At 41.6% G+C, this 16,536-nt stretch overlaps 1 protein-coding gene and 1 long non-coding RNA gene across 5 annotated transcripts in view; one reads left to right on the top strand and one right to left on the bottom strand.

The window, feature by feature from the left end:
- The window catches only part of LOC134482370 (uncharacterized), an 84,904-nt gene extending 80,011 nt beyond the window's left edge, over positions 1-4,893 (bottom strand). For 3 of the 5 annotated variants that reach the window (XR_015639799.1, XR_015639804.1, XR_015639801.1), the window contains exon 1: positions 4,711-4,858. This is a non-coding gene — a long non-coding RNA (uncharacterized LOC134482370). Of the gene's footprint in view, positions 1-190; positions 288-1,781; positions 1,900-4,710 lie in introns of all 5 variants that reach the window. The other 2 variants (XR_015639802.1, XR_015639803.1) reach the window with 2 other exon arrangements.
- Erich1 (glutamate-rich 1) overlaps positions 1-16,536 on the top strand; it is a gene marked incomplete at its 5' end in the record, with an annotated part of 52,793,804 nt that overhangs the window by 7,954,194 nt on the left and 44,823,074 nt on the right.

Below are 16,536 nucleotides of genomic sequence, written 5' to 3' on the forward strand. Positions count from 1 at the left end.
AGGTTTAATCAGCATGGCAAACAAAACATTAAGTACCACACGTCATATTTTTAAAAAGTACTCTCGAAGTGTGGTGTCCCAGGCCAACAGCATCAGCACCACATTGTCAGGGTTTTTCCAGGCCACCCTCCTGTCCCGGCATCTACTGTCCAGTGTAATTCTAAGAAGTCTATGTTTTAATATGACCTACCGAAGAACTCACAGCCAAAGACCATCAAATTGGGTATCTGGGACTGGGTGTAAATTTAGTTCAAAGCACCTGGATACTTTATGAACACTGCACAGAACTGTAAATAAAAAGTAGATAGACATGTTGGAGCATAGTGTGTGACTTCTCTTATTATAATCAGAACAACGCAACTAGGCGGGCATGTTGGTGCACACCTTTAATCCCTGCACTAGGGAGGCAGAGGTAGGCAGACCTCTGTAAGTTCAAGGACAGCCTGACATATGTAATGAGTTCCAGGCCAGCCAGGGATGTATAATGAGCCCTTCCTCAAAGGATAAAATAAAAGAGTAAATATATGTGACAGTTATGCAGGCTTGGTTGATCACACCTTAGAACAAACAAAAATTACACAAAATTAAAATTATATTAAAGGACTGATGTGATGGCTAGCTCAAGGGTAGATCCACTTGCCTCTAAGCCTGAGAAACTAGAGTTTCATCCTGACAAGCAGCATGACACATGCTCCCCAATAAATAAGTCAACAAATAAATAAATAAATACTTATTTTTAAATTATTATTTTAAAATATATAACAGGTGAATTTTGTTGAAAGGCAAGTAAGGCAATGTTAATATTTAGCAAAATTCACTTGATAACCTTTCATATTTGTAGAAGATACAAATGACAAAATAGAACTTTTATCCACGTATGAGTATGGCTAAGAAACCTATAAGCAAAGGTGAGAGAAACTTCCATTTACAGTTTACAGTTAAAATGTGAGAGCTGGCGGTGTGTTTCAGAAGCAGACTAATGAGACAAAAATATTGAATTTATTCTATTTTTTCTTAAAGTCTCTTCCCCTTCCTCAATAAAATTAATGCTTTGGAAAGACAATATAGAAAACAGACACAAGTACCAGTGCTAGAAATTAGACTAAGGCATAACCATGGGATAGACGAGATTGATTGATTGATTGATTGATTTTTCATAGAAGAACCAGAATAATTTTGCAGCAGTAAAAAAAAAATCTCAGTCACAGTAAGTTATTTCCAGGAAGCAAAAATACTGACTCAAAAATGAGTAAAAACTTTTTTTTTGTTGTTCTTTTTTTCGGAGCTGGGGACCGAACCCAGGACCTTGCGCTTCCTAGGCAAGCGCTCTACCACTGAGCTAAATCCCCAACCCCGAGTAAAAACTTTAATACATTAATTAACAGTGAAAGTGCAGTGGGACCAGGGTATTTACGCCAAGCCTACCAAAGACCAGATTGGTTCTGTTGTACCTGAGCCTGAGAAAGGTCCAGAAAAATTCTAAATACTTGGGAATTAATTTTTATCCCAAGGCTGAAAAGATAACCCACATTACAATGGTAAGCCTTTAATGTTAATATATACAGATTAAAAAATCATACATAGTCAATTAGCATATAAAATCCGTCTCTCTGCATCCAATTGGTGTTTAGACAGGAAATCAAAGATGACTCATTACACTAAAAGGAAACTTGAGGAAAATAGTCATTAGCTTGAGCGCCAGAAGACCTAGGTTCTGGTCCTGAGACATGAAGATTACTGAGCCTATCTGAGAAGTAGTATATTGATATTGAAAGTCTCACCTAACTTTGACGATTACCATCTTAGAGACTGGAAGAAGCGCTGATGCAGTATTGTCACCGGGATCCTAGACAGCTGGAAGTGCCTTCGGATCCATGTTTGTCACGCTACTGCTAACCCCTGAATGAAGTGGAAGATTGAGGCTTGGACAGCACAAATAGGTGGTTACTTAAAAAGCTAGTCACAGAAACTAAAAAAATAAGGTGATTTTACAAATTAATGAGAGCTACACAGGCACATTTAATTATCAAAAGTGGGAAAAATCTTCAAAAAAGCCAAATAATTCTGAGAACCACTAAGTCAGGCATGTTTGATCAATACTTCCTAGGCTCAGAGAAACCTGTCTTTACTTTGACAGTTTCAAACGCTTGCAAATTATCCCTCAGCAGTCGACCTTCTGCAGAGGGTCTCCTGCAGACTCTGGTGATGAAGTGTTCCCGTGCGACCTTAGAAAAACATCCGTGGATGGATTGTATGACCAATAAAACTAAAAGGGCAAGATGGCCCAGTGAATAAAAACACGTTCCATTGAGTCTGATGACCCGAGTCCATCCCTAAGACTGGCAAGCAGGCATGCACATACACTCTAAATGTTTGATGAAAGAAAAAACTCATGGCATATACATAATCCTGGGTCTTCAATGTCACTGTCATCTGGATTCACTCTGCTTCATGGTCAATGCAATGCAATGTAATGTTTAATTTCCTAAACCCACCCGCCTTCTCCACAGTCCACTCTGAGTCTTTCTTCCCCTGACCACACCGTTCCTGACAGAAGGCTGCTAGGGACACCCTCACAATGGGGTAAATGGGACCGACAGTCCCTATATCACAATTACGAATCTTCCTGCCTCTATACAAACTAGGAAAGATGTCCCTGTTGTGTATTAAATGCACCAGAAAACTACGAAGATTAGAGCAGACTGGTACTGTGCCCACTGCAAAAGAAGAGGATAGATACTGTACCTAAAACCCAATACATGTAAGGAGGCTAACAAGAGATTAAAAATTGAGTTTAACTCCCAGCCCACATTAGATCATAAAATGAAGTTAAGACAGATGCTAGCATTCGGACCTGAAATGTCCCCGTAGTTCAGTACATCAAACATTTGTCCCATAGAGTGACAGTTGGGAGATGACGGACTCTTTACAAGGTGGAACTTAGTGAGTGCTGGTCGGGTAGCTGGCAACAAACCCTCAAAGGAGATTGTGGGCCATATCTGGGTTCTTCTTTGGCTCACTAACCGTGAGGCAGGGGGTTCTCCTCCAGCATGGTGTGCTGCCTCACAATGGACCAAAGGCAGTGAAAAAGATCCCAGCCAGTACCATCCAAGACTGTGAGCAAAAAGAAGCCTTCTCTTTTGGTAAATTGAGTGTCTCAGGTTGTCTTTCTAATAGAACACTGACTAACAGAACATTGGACTGAATTTACATGTGCAAAGTGATAACACTGAACATTAATACTAATGAAAATGAACGTTGCTAAAAATCTTAGAGTAGGGAAGGGAATTCACAAAAACCGTAAGAGAAAGACTGAAGTCTTGAAAAGGAGCTAGAAAGTCTACTTCCAAAAAGGGACCCAAAGGAAATAGCTTGATAAGATAAACATTTAAAATGATTGCTCCGGCTAAAGCAGCAGCTCAGTGGTAGAGCACCTGACTAGTTTGCATCAACTCCTAGATTCAATCCTAGACACACACACTGAAGATATTTGAGTCATAGTCCTTATAAAATCTAGATATTTGAACTAGCTTAAATATTCACCAAAAGGTTGTAAATAAATTATGAAACCTGCATATAATAGACTGTGTTGCAATTAAGAAAGATATGTGTGCTTGCTTACTGATGCAGAAAGATATAAAAATGTTAATAGGCAGAGTAACAGTCGCAAGATGGAATGTAGTTGAGTTTTTTATTTTTAATGTCTGCTATACACGTAAAATCGGATTTCTTCCTCCATCACAAAGCTTCTTATGGCTCCTTACTCCCTGATAGTGTTAGCCAGCCATCCAAAGCCATATACATGGTCATCTTTCCTTACCCAAGACGATGTGCTGATGACGCAAGGTTATGACTCTGTCTCAAAAGAGCCGTGTGCTCTCGCAATTCCCTGTATTTAAAATGTTTTCTCCACCATACAATGCCATATTGTTTTGCCAACTGTCCCTCCATTTAGCAACATTTTCTGTATATTTCTGCACTGGTTAAAGTTCATATATGTCCTTGCTAATTGCAGTATAATATTTTATCCTAAGAGCAGGGATCTCCTACGTTTACATCTTCTAGAACTACTTCTTACGCCCCCACCTTTGAGCAGTGTTATCTGACACTGAGAGCCATCTCATGCCTTCCTCCCATTTTCACAGCATAGTGTTTTTACTTATTTTAGACATAAAAATATTTACACACAACTCCACACACATTATTGAGTTTGTATTTATAGTAGAACTGCCAGTGCTGTCCAGGTATACTGTTTTACTTGTTTTAGAAGTTTATAAATAAAGGGAAAAATAGGTAAGTCTGTAGGTTTCTGGGGGCATTTACTAGCATAAGCTAGACATGGGGGCTTACAGTGATAATTCTAGAACTTGGGGGAAACCGGCCAGAGGATTCTTGTGAGTATGAGGCCAGCATGAGCTGCATAGCGTGTACAAGGACAGCCTTTTCTAGAAAGTGAGATACAATCCCTCCTGCCCCTGCCCCTGCCCCTGCCCCTGCCCCTGCCCCTGCCCCTGCCCCTGCCCCTGCCCCTGCCCCTGCCCCTGCCCCTGCCCCTGCCCCTGCCCCACACTTTTTTAAATGGTGAAAAGAATTACTACAAATAGATGTAGTAGACAAATGTGCCTCACAATTCCATGCCCAAAATGTTTGCTGAGAGTTGCTAAGATGTAGCTGAAAGAATATAGAACAGGAACTCGTCTGTACACTCACCATTTCCCAACTTGCCATGCTCAGATATAATTTTCTACAGTAGTGGCATCAGGCCTTGGAATTGTGAAGTCCCTTTGGGTAAAGAGGATAGTATTGCTTTTCTTCAGAATTCTTACTACCTGTCTCCCAGATGGGACAGGGCATTTGCTTTGCACCTTCCTTAGCTCCACCCATGTTTGAACTGCCAGGCTCTTCATGATACAGAGGCAATAATTCATGACTGGTTTGTCTGGACCTGTTTGTCTGACTCACGCTTTCTATTCAGTCTCGTCAGAGCTGATTTCAGATCTTCTCAACACTGGGCACGAGCATCTCTGAGCTACACAAAGAAATCACAAGAATCTGCCACTCTCCGGCTTAGGACCTTGACTAGAGAGATCTCCTACCTGTCTGGAACGTCCCCATCTTGCAATCCTTCTTCACTCAGTGCTTGAGCATTTCCCATATACATCTGGTTCTCACTAAATGACCAGATGACATCGTTGATCTGACGCAGCTTTGACTTTCAGGAGGGACAGGGAAGGGCAGAGGGGCAACAAGTACACTGGGAATAAAAAGAATAGAAGGTAGCCTGGAGAAATTAGGAACACAGGATTGTTCTATCCCCTGGAAATTCTAAACATCTGCAGCATGATGAAAGCAAGCTCTTCCTTTTTTGTGATTGTAGAGGCTGTGTGTTTCCTCCTCAGATTATTGAAAATACACGAATAAAACTTAAAAATGGGTAATGTGGATTAGCTTGTACCTTCCCCAAGCATTCCTCCCACGATGAACAGAAATTGTCACCAACAGAGAGCTGAGTAAACATGCCATCTCTAACACCTGGCACATGAGAAAAACCTAGCAAATACCCAGCAAATTGAATAATTAGTGTCTAACAGGCATCCAAAGCCATGATAGAACTAACTTTTTGTAGTTGTTTTCCCACTGATACAGATCCGACAAAGGTTATCATGTAGAGAAAGTCGGCCTGTGGAGACAGGGATACAATATGAAATTCACACCTTAGGACACAAGCTTCGGATATGTAGTTGACCATCTGCCATTTCCCAAAACTGATTTGACCAAATCAAAAGTAACAGCGGTAAGGACGGTGATGGTGGTGATGGTGGTGATGGTGGTGATGGTGGTGATGGTGGTGGTGATGGCGGTGATGGTGGTGACCCGCAGACTTGGCCACTGGCAGACCCAAGAGCTGTAGATGAAGACTTTGGCTCATAACAAAGTAAACACTCCCAAATGTGGAGTGCGGAGCTTGCAGTGGGATTATGCCACAAAAATAGCATTCTAAGGTAAAAAATATTGTAACTTGAGCATGCATTGTTCTGTGCATCTAGACAACAGGAACCTGTAGCTTGGCAGTTTCACTCTGAAGAGAACCTGATAGTATATTGTTAGCCCATGAAGTGAAAATCAGAAGAGCCATTGATACTGAGTACATATAGCTTATGCACTACTTCAAAGTACAAAGATCAGACAATAACTCAGACACCATCTTAACTCCTGAGCAGAAATATCATACAACTCCATTTCAATAGGAAATTTATACTTTTGTACTATTTACAAATGCCTGTAAGCTTTGCAAACGTGGAGGAAGGCATTGTGACAACATTTTCTGTGGCTTGCATCACCTGACTTGGTCTGGCTAGTGACATTCTCAACTTCTGGGTGTGGCTGTGCTGCAGGGAAGCATGCCAGGAGTGCTGGCAGGTGTCTTGCGAACAGAGGCAGAACACAGCTGTTTGGCTCTGAAAGTGGCGGAGAGGAAGAACACTTCTGCCTGCCACAGGCCTCAGCTGGCAGATCTGCTATTCTTGCAGATTTCTCTATAGTAAGTACGTAATTCAGAGACTAAAAAAAAACTAAAACGAGGCTGTGGTTTCTCAAAGAGTCTTCCAGCACTCCAGTCACAGCATCCCTTCTTTTCCTGCAGCCAGTCCCTGATGAGGCTAAAAAGAAATTTCCTCTAAGCAGAAGTCTGAATGGGGATTCTTCAAGGATCTTTGAGGGGAAGTCATCTGCTAACAGAAAAGGGAAGTTCAAGATGCCATGGAGACTATACATATAGAAAAGTTGGTTGTCAAGGTGAGGGGCGGTTACCTTAAACAATGCATGAGAATGCGGGAACAAGCTAGAAATCATACTCAAGAGCCAGAAAGGCAAGAGAACCGTTGAAGATATTAGGTTATAATGCAAAGACTCAGCACAAGCTGGAGGTGTGCACTGATACATTACATGTGTGTACCTTAATTTATTATATTTATCGTGTGTGTGTGTGTGTGATGTGCATGTGTATGCAAGTGAGTGTATGTGAATGCAGACACTCATACATCATAATTCACGTGCAGAGGTCACACACACACAGGTGAAGGTTCCCACCTTTACCTCATTTGAAACATGGCCTATGGCTTGCTGCTAGGTAAGCCCAGCTAGCTAGCCCATGTGCTTCTGGAAATAGTCCTGTCTTTGCATCCTATCTTGATGTAGGATTGCTAGAACTGCAATAGGTGCTTTCTGTGAGTTCTCGAGATCTGAACTCAGATTCTTGAGCTTTCATGGTAAGCACTTTTCCCACCAAGCCATTTCTGCAGCCCAGTAACTTAAGCTAGCAATTCAGAAAAGACATCTAAAACATTTAACAGCCGCTTGTGTAGCAGAGGGTAACTGACTGTTCTGGCATGTGTTGATACAAAATAGACAAATAAAAACAACACAATAACAACAACAACAACAACAACAAAACCAGCTTTTATCTCAATGAGAATCAGATACTTTATTCTAGAGCAAACATCTGAGTGCACATGGCCCAGGAAATAGAGTTACATAACCTCAGGCTCCATGTTCTGTCATGGAAGCAGTTTACTTCTGTTTGTGTTGGTTTTTGTCTTTATAGTAACAGAACAAAGATATTTATAAATCAAGGCCATTTTACAATGCATTGGTGGAAACAGTTGGTTACGTCAAGATGGGGGAATCTCTGCAACAGGCTGTGGTGCTACCTAGCAGGATTTGTAAAATAACTTTGATTTGCCTAATGTCATTTATGTCTTGGAGGCTACCTGCTGAATAATCTCACCCTTTCTGGTTTGTTCTGAACTCTGGCTGGCTGGTTCAGCTCAGTTTTTCTGGCTCAAACTCCTCACCAAGCTGACTGATTCAATTTGGCTTCTCTCAGCTTCTCACTGAATTGCTTGGCTTGGCTTCAAAGTAACTCTGGCAATCTGTTCTAATCATCTGGCTCTTTCTTATTCTTTGACTTTAACTGCCTCTACTGACCTGCACATGAACTCATGAACAAGCTAAACTCTATTGCACTGTACTTACTGCCAAGACTCTCTCCTTTTGCTGCTCTTAAATAGCTTCTCTTCCCTGAGCTGTTCCCATGAGAGTTGGGTGTATCCTACCTCTGACTCATTTTGTCATATCTTTCACCTCGTCTGCCCCTCAATTAGATGTCACTTTCAAATGGCTGCTTCCTTCTGCAAACTAATTTCACCCTAATGCTGAATACTAAGGGTGTGTCTGCATTTCAGCCAGATCACCCAGATCAAGGACTTTGGATGTAATCCCTTGCCAGTGCAGCCACGTTGTTGGATTAAAATTTCTCTACAAGCATTCTTGTCTCTTGTGTTGGTGGAAGCTAGTGGTCTACTAAAACTAATAGATGCCAAAGGTTTTTAAGTATTCATCATAAGATGTGAGCCTCAACACAGGCAAGGAGTGGTTAAAGCTAGGTAATTATCTTCTAGACCTGCATCATCCCAACCCTTCCATTCCACTGAAGTTCTATGTGGTTTCCCAGAGGCTATCTGGTCAGTCATGGTGAACTTTGACCTTAATTATCCGAGTTTTCCCACATTCTACTCAAGTCAATGAGTCTTTGCAAATGCACATTTCTTCCAGGAACCCTTGTCCACATTATTTTGCAGCTTATGAGTTCTCTGGGACCTGGGACAGTCAGTGTTAAGTTGGAACAGTCCTAGTAATTGAGGAGGTTGATCACCCTAAGTACAGATGCCAACTATCCACGTCCTAGTGAAGCTATTTAATGACACATACCTGAATTCTCAATGCTGTTGTCCCAGGACCCTTGGAGCAGATGAAGCCTAGGAGGGAATGAAGTTCTCATGTTTTTTCCAACCTCTGGCCTTTCCCACACTGTTTCCTACACAAGAGAAATCCATTTTTGACCTGACCAGCTGCTGTCATTTCTTTCAAGAAAACATTTGCATAGTTCAACAAACTAAATTAGTACATCCCTAAGGTTCATTTCCAGGAATCCTCGACTTCAGAATTATGGGGAGTGAAGTAAAATGTCAGTTTCAAAGAAGCAAAATTTCTAATCCCAATTTCCTTGTGAATAAAGTTGCATTTGTGGGCATGCCTCAAATCTAAATCAAAGGAATGCTAATAACAGTTAGTGACATTCTCCAGGGAACTGCTAAAACACCAGGGCCTTTCTTTCACACTTCCAGGCAAAGTAGAAAAGAACCTACATCCAATAATTCCAGGAATAATAAAGAAAACTTATCTGTACAGCTGTGGGCCAAAGTCTGCTAGTAAGAAGAATGTTTTTCTTTAACCTAAAGAAAAACAAGAGAACAACAACAAACTAAAGACTTTAGGTCAATCCATGTTGTCTTTGAGAAAATAATATTGTACAATTACTACACATACTGGACACATAACTGTAATGAGTTTTAAAAGGTATCACGGGCTGGAGAGATGGCTCAGGGGTTAAGAGCACTGTGTCTGCTCTTCCAGAGGTCCTGAGTTCAATTCCCAGCAACCACATGGTGGCTCACAACCATCTGTAATGGGATCCAATGACCTCTTCTGGCCTGCAAAGACATACATGCAGGCAGAAAGCTGTATGATGTATACATAATAAATAATTTAAAAAAAAAAGAAAAGAAAAGGTATCAGTCACCCCACATTCATAACTGGACCAGAGCTGGAGATCATAACCCTGTTTTCCCTAACAGTCCACCAAACTGAGCAGAGTCCTACTTGAAATGACAGAATTCAGGAATAGGAACATCCACTTTGCTTCCTGTGGAAGAGGGCACCGTCTCTCCAGCCACTAGATCCAGCATGGGTGTAAACTGAAGGAGAACCAAGCCAGGAATTAGGGAACTCTCAAAGGGACTGCAACAATGAGAACAAAAGACACACTGAAAACAGGAAAAGTCAGAGTTGAATTAAGGGTTTATTTACAAAGACCTAGGAAAGTAGACAGAAAACACAAAAGGGTTTTGTAATCTCTGGGGCTGGTAGAGCAAGTGTTACCACCCTTTAGACCAATAGTAAAGAGAGGGAGGGATCACTAGAACCTAGAGACGGGTGGTGCCACCATGGGGCTGGAGCTGGACACCTGCAGGGAACAGTCAGTGGTCAAAGAGACAAAGAAAAGAGCTGACTTTCAATACCTCACTCCATCCAGTCTTCAGAAATCCTATCCTTGGGCCAATGGGTAATAGACTGCTGGATAAAATTGGATTTATCATCCTGGTGCTCGAAGCAGAAAAGAGCAATGGAGAGCAATTCTGGAGAACTGACAGACACTGACCAATTGCAAATGTTAAAGTCCACACTGTGTGGTCGCTTCCTTTGGACACACAAAGAAAATTCGGTTTATTAAGAATTTGAGTGTTGCATCAAATTAAGTCATTAATGATGATACTAGCTTAAAAATCCTTACTTCAACCTAGTGGTGGGGGTAGGGCACACCTTTAATGCCGGCACTTGGGAGGAAGAGGCAGGTGGATCTCTGTGAATTTGAGACTAGTCTGATCTAGAGAGAGAGATCCAGGGTGACCAGGACTACACTGAGAAACCCTGTCTCAAACAAAAAACAAAACAAAACAACAAAAAAAAGCAAACAAACAAACACACCCCTTACTTCACTAATAAGCAGCAAAATAACTGGGATAGGATATTTAACCACCCCAAGGCTCATATTTACCTAAGAAACAAGCATGATAATTAATAATAATGATAATAATAACAACAACAACAATAATTAGTAATAGGGTAGTTGGCCTTCAATAACACACCCAGCATAGTTAATGGTGTCAACAAATGTTTATATTAATTTTTCTGTTATCATTATCACCTTTTTAAAGATTTTCCTTATTTTTTGTTTGTGTGTATGCTCACACATGTGCATGTGCCTTCTAAAACCAGAAGAGGGGTCAGATTCTTTGGAGTTGGAGTTACAGGCATTAAAGAGACAGTATGTGGTTGCTGGGAATTGAACCCAGGTCCTCTGGAAGAGCAGTCAGTGCTTTTAGCCACTGAGTCATCTCTCCAGCCCCTCTTCACTGCTTTTTTGAACCAATAATTCTACTTCATTCATCTGCCATCTTCCTACTGAAGATGCTTGTGTCTTTTAGAGGACAGGAAAGGAGCCTTTGCTATCCCATTCTCTCCAGCACCAAAGAGAAACAGTGGAAGTGCTGAGGTACAGTGGCTGTTGTGGCAGCCAAGAAGACCCCCAGAGCATCAGAGACTCCAGAAGAGCATTTGCAAGAGAGACAACTAGGTGAAACTTCCTTGTTGTCCCTAGGAAAGTTCAACTACCACCCGCCAGGAAGGGTTGAGAAGATCACAGACTTTCATTATATTTCTAGGGGTCTATGCATGGCCCAAAGATATGAAAATTGTTCAGTAAAATTCACTAGCAACTTGCTTCTAAAAGACCAAAAGGAGCAGGCTGCCTCAGATTTTGCTGTGCACAACTGGCTGTGATTTAAGCACATGTGCAGAAACTGGTGACATTCAAACATCCCCTGAGTTTGGGAAGCCAGGATTTTTCTTCTTTCTATCCCACAACTGTACAATCCTCTCTAATAAAAATTCCTGTTTTGACAACAAGTCACGGCTAAGGTAAAACTGAAAATGAGCATGGGCAAGTTAATAGAATCCTATGCATCCACGAGTCACTTGGTGTGGTGTCAGAGAGGAATAGAGAAGCAGAGGCTGCAGAACCTAGTTTCTGCCAGGGGAGTAAGTATAGAGGGCAATCAAAGGATTAGCATAGAAGCTATGTCCGGTGTAATCCCCGGGCCTAACATTTTAGCGTTTGACTCTCTTGCCTGTTTTGATTCAAGAAATTTGGCAGACATTGGTAAATTGTGGGAGGTTTATTTTCCTTGGTTGTCATGACCACAGACCATGACAAGCTAAAGTGAAGGTAGAAATAGTTTCTTTTGAGTGACATCTCTGGGGCACAGTAAATACACCATGGTGGGGAAATCGGGCAGCAGAAGCTTGAAGCAGTTTCTGGCATCCACTGCCTACAATAAGAGAGCAATGGATGCTTTGTTCAACTCATTTTCTCCTCTCACAGTCCAGAATCCCACAATAGGGAAGGAAGGGTGCTACAGATCTGTCCACCTCGATTAATACCATCAAGATAACCCCCACAAGTGTGCCCAGAGGCCCATCTCCTGAGAAAGTCTGGATCTCAAGTTGACAATCGAGATGACCTATCCCAGGAGTTCAGTTTGTTATTCTGTAAAAACAACAATAGCTGACCTTGGCATGGTACATGTGCAGTCTCAGCCGTGGAGGCCGAGGCAGGAGGGTCTGGGGTTTGAAGACAACCTGTGCTACATAGTGAGAGACCCTAGCTCAGAAAACAAAACAAATGCACGTTTTAAAGACACATGGTTTATTCACCTGAAGTGGGCATGTGCTGGTTGCCATAGTTTACTTTTGGAGGTCAGAATAATACTCCTTTTATAGAATTCCATATATTGCTTTAATCACTCACCAGTTGGGAGACATCCGGGCTCTTTCTCCCTTTTGGCTAAGAGCAGGAATACTGCTAGTATTCAAGTATAATGCATGGACACACGTTTCCATTTCTCTAAAGGTGGATACATTCGAGTAGAATCCGTGGCTCCAGTGCTTGCCAACCCAATGCTTAAGCATCGGAGGATGACCACATTGTTTCCCACAGTGGCTGCATGGTTTTACACTTTGAAACGCCCTCAAAGTTTTCTGTTTCCCTTGCAATTCTTAAGATAGTAATTCAACTTAATATCTAAGTTAAAAACATAGAATACTGCATTGGTACTTATGTCAGTAATAGCCACAAACAATTTGCCAGAATAGAGATTCTGTTCTCACTCCCCATTCATTCCCAAGTACATTAGAATGACCGTCATTTTGTACACAATCACAATGGATTCTGTGTGTGAGAGAGTCCAAACAAGAACCGTTTGCTCCTTTGTAGTCATTTTGTAAAAGTCGTTTTAATTATTTTCTTTTCCCATAACATGTACGATAAGGGCATTTGAATATATTGGGGAAACACACACACACACACACACACACACACACACACATACACACAATGTATATCTTGCCCTAAGTCACATATAGATGGCTTTAGTGGGGATAGCATTACATATACCAATCATTACCCTCAAGGAAATTGTAATCTGGAGGAATAGTGCAACATGCATGTGCTGTGAGTCAAATAGCTGATAAGACAACAAGACAGCGTGGTAAAACGTCAAATGAGAGGTCGACGAGGACAGTGGAGAAAAAGGAAGATGGTGCCAGCTGGCTTGTTGGAGGGGGACAAAATGGGACACCATAGCTGGGCTTTAGGGAAAGCATAGGAACCTGACAGTTTTATAGGCACAGTTGAAAAGAGGCCACGCTGAGTATAAGACAGCAGGCCAATGATGGGGAAAACATAGGCAGAGGCAGGTAGCTCCCTAAAAGGAGAACATGACCCCTCACTTAGGTTATGCGTTTGATTATAAATGCCAGATTAAAGAATTTGGTCTTTATTGAGGAAAGAGTGGGAGGAAGTTGGCAGAAATTTAATCAAGTTATTTTTATAATCATTGAGGTACTTCAAGGAGACTGTTTTGGCAGCATGGTGTGGAAAATAGAAGACAAGGAATGGGTGTAGAAGCACTGTTTAAAAGCCAACAGAAGTCTCCAAGTATAAAATAACAAACACGTAGGTCAGGGCTTCTAATAAAGGGGTATTTTAGCGTTAGTAGACATTTGCAGATTCTGGAGTTCTCTGTGTCTGGGACACAGGGGAGGATGCTTCAGGGTCCATTAAGTAGAGACCAGGTTACAGAGAACCATCCATAAAACAGGGGAGAATGACCAATATCGAGAAATCATCCAAGCCACACTGTCGGTAATGCCAAGGTTGAGAAAACTGGATTGAAATCTAGGTGACTGCACAGAAGAGAGAAGCAAATGACAGTTATTACAGCCATTTTTGATGGAAAAGTAACAGAGCTTGGTGGATGGATGTTGTCTGAAGGCAAGAGCTCAGGAGTCGATGGATTGTAACTTGCATAATTGACAAATATTATAGCAAAGTGTTTTTTAGGGAAATCACAGTAAGAAGGGGATGAACTTTGTAAACAGAGTAATGAATCCACAGCATTTTGTTTGCCCGTTTATTTAATCCCTTAATTTCTTATTTAATTCCTTAACTTCCTTCCCCCCACCAAACCCCCACCCCCGGAGCTAAGGACCAAACACAGGACTTTGCACTTGCTAGGCAAGTGCTCTACCACTGAGCTAAATCCCCAACCCCAATTTCCTTTTCTTAAAAGCAACCTTCTCCTCCAATGCTAACTTGATTTGAGTGGGGAAGACAACATTGTTAACCCCAACCCAAGTCGCACTCCTTCTGCCTGAACAGAATCTACCCCTGAGGAGGCTTTAGTGACTGCAGCAATAGGTAGACACATGATCCTGGCAAACCAATCTGAGCTCTGCTGGGAATATCTTCCTTGAGGAGACCGACCATCAAAGGGAGGGGTGGGGAACAGAAACAGTATCTCAAATAGATAACACTTCTATCTCAGATCCAGTTATACTAGAAACACTGAGTTTAGGCTGAAGCTGGGTGTGGGGGCACACGTTTGAAATCCTAGCATTCAGGAAGCTTATGTAAGAGTCCAAGGTCAGCCTGTTTATAGTGTATAGCAAGACCCTGTGTTAAACGAACAACTCCCAACCCCAAAGCCTACACAGGAGAAAATGTTCTAGACTTGAGTTTTCCAGTTTGATTAATCCAATACATCTTGCGTTTGCCAAAGCTAGTTTGTGTTGGGTTTATGAAAGGCGATGGAGAAAATGGAGATAAAGATTTTAATTGGGGAGATCCTTAAAGAAGGAGAGGGAAGGAAAATGGGGACGACCGTCCCCATTTTCCTTCCCTCCATCCCCGTTCCCATTTTATTATTTCATATTCTCCTAAAGTACATATAAAAATAGAGTGTGCTTTTTGTGATGGTATGTATATGCTTGGCCTAGGGAGTGGCACTATTAGGAAGTGTGGCCTTGTCGGAATAGGTGTGTCACTGTGGGCTTGGCCTTAAGACCTCCAACCTAGCTGCCTAGAAGTCAGTCTTCCACTAGCAGCCTTCAGATGAAGCTGTAGAACTCTCAGTTCCTCCTGGACCATGCCTGCCTGGATGCTGCTATATTTATGCCTTCATGTTACTGGACTGAAGCTCTGAGACTGTAAGGCAGTCCCAGTTAAATGTTGTCCTTATAAGATCGCCTTGGTTATGGTGTCTGTTCATAGCAGTAAAACCCTAAGACAGAAGTCTAACTAAGACAGGTACACACACACACACACACACACACACACACACACACACACACACACACACACACGTTTTTATATATTGTATATATCCAATTGGGCTGAGAGTGTTTCCCCACCAAAGCCATAAACCCCCAGTATCAATCATGAGAAAACTCCTTTTGAGTTGTCAAGTGACTCACAAGGCAAATAGGCTATTGAGACTGCCCTGGGAGCTTCCCGCAGGCTAAAGGTAATTTCTGTTGCTAAAGACACCACACACTTCAGACACAGAATTTGGGCTATTCAAGCTGGATCTGACATGAAAGCCTTTTCCCTCAGGTCTAGCTTTCATAGGACCAGACAGTGCTATCAAATGCTAAGGGAGGGAAGCAACCAATAGTTCTGCCCAGTTGGGGAACCCATAAACCACAATGACCATCATGACAAGTTATCCCTAAAGGTGCAGCAGAAGTCCTCGTAAGCAACAGCTGTTGGTTTGGATTTAAGATCCACTCAGCAGAAAGAAATAATTTCTGGTATTGAGTATCTAGCCAACTCCCACTCTCTTATGAATCTTAGAGAAAAAGCTACTACCACCTTGTTACTATACCAGCATAATTTCTAACTACATTCTAAAATGTATCCTTATACACACAGATAAGTGTAGGTCTCAACCTCATCAAAGAAGCTTCTTCTTGCAGCAAACGAAGACCAGGAAATGACAACTGGTCATAGGCAGAAATCAGCTGATTGCAGAGTGTCTAGACCCAATGGATATATATATATATATAATATATGATTTATATTTATTCACATAAATGATTTATATTTATGTAAATATATCATATATTTCATATAGTATATATACAATTATATATTTGATATATAATGATAGATATGATATATATTTCATATATAAAGGTAGATAGATAGATTATCAAAGAAAAATTTGCCATTAATTTGTGATCCCATCTTAAATATATAACTCAAGCATAACAACTGGAGTCAGGTCCTTAGAACCCTTAAAAAAACCTGCGCATGGTGGCTCATCATTGTAATCCCAGCACTGGGGAGGCAGAGGTAGGCAGATCCCCGGAGTTTACTGGCCATGAGTGTAGCCTACTTGACAAGTTAGAACCGTGAGAGAATCTGTCTCCAAAAACAAACAAACAAAAGCCCAAGAAGGAACTATTTCCTGAGACTGTTCTCTGGCTTCCCATGCACACACCTGAGTTCATGTGCCC

The sequence above is a fragment of the Rattus norvegicus genome, chromosome 16 (genome assembly GCF_021556685.1).
Source record: "Rattus norvegicus strain SHRSP/BbbUtx chromosome 16, alternate assembly SHRSP_T2T, whole genome shotgun sequence".
NCBI classification, from domain to species: Eukaryota; Metazoa; Chordata; class Mammalia; order Rodentia; family Muridae; genus Rattus; species Rattus norvegicus.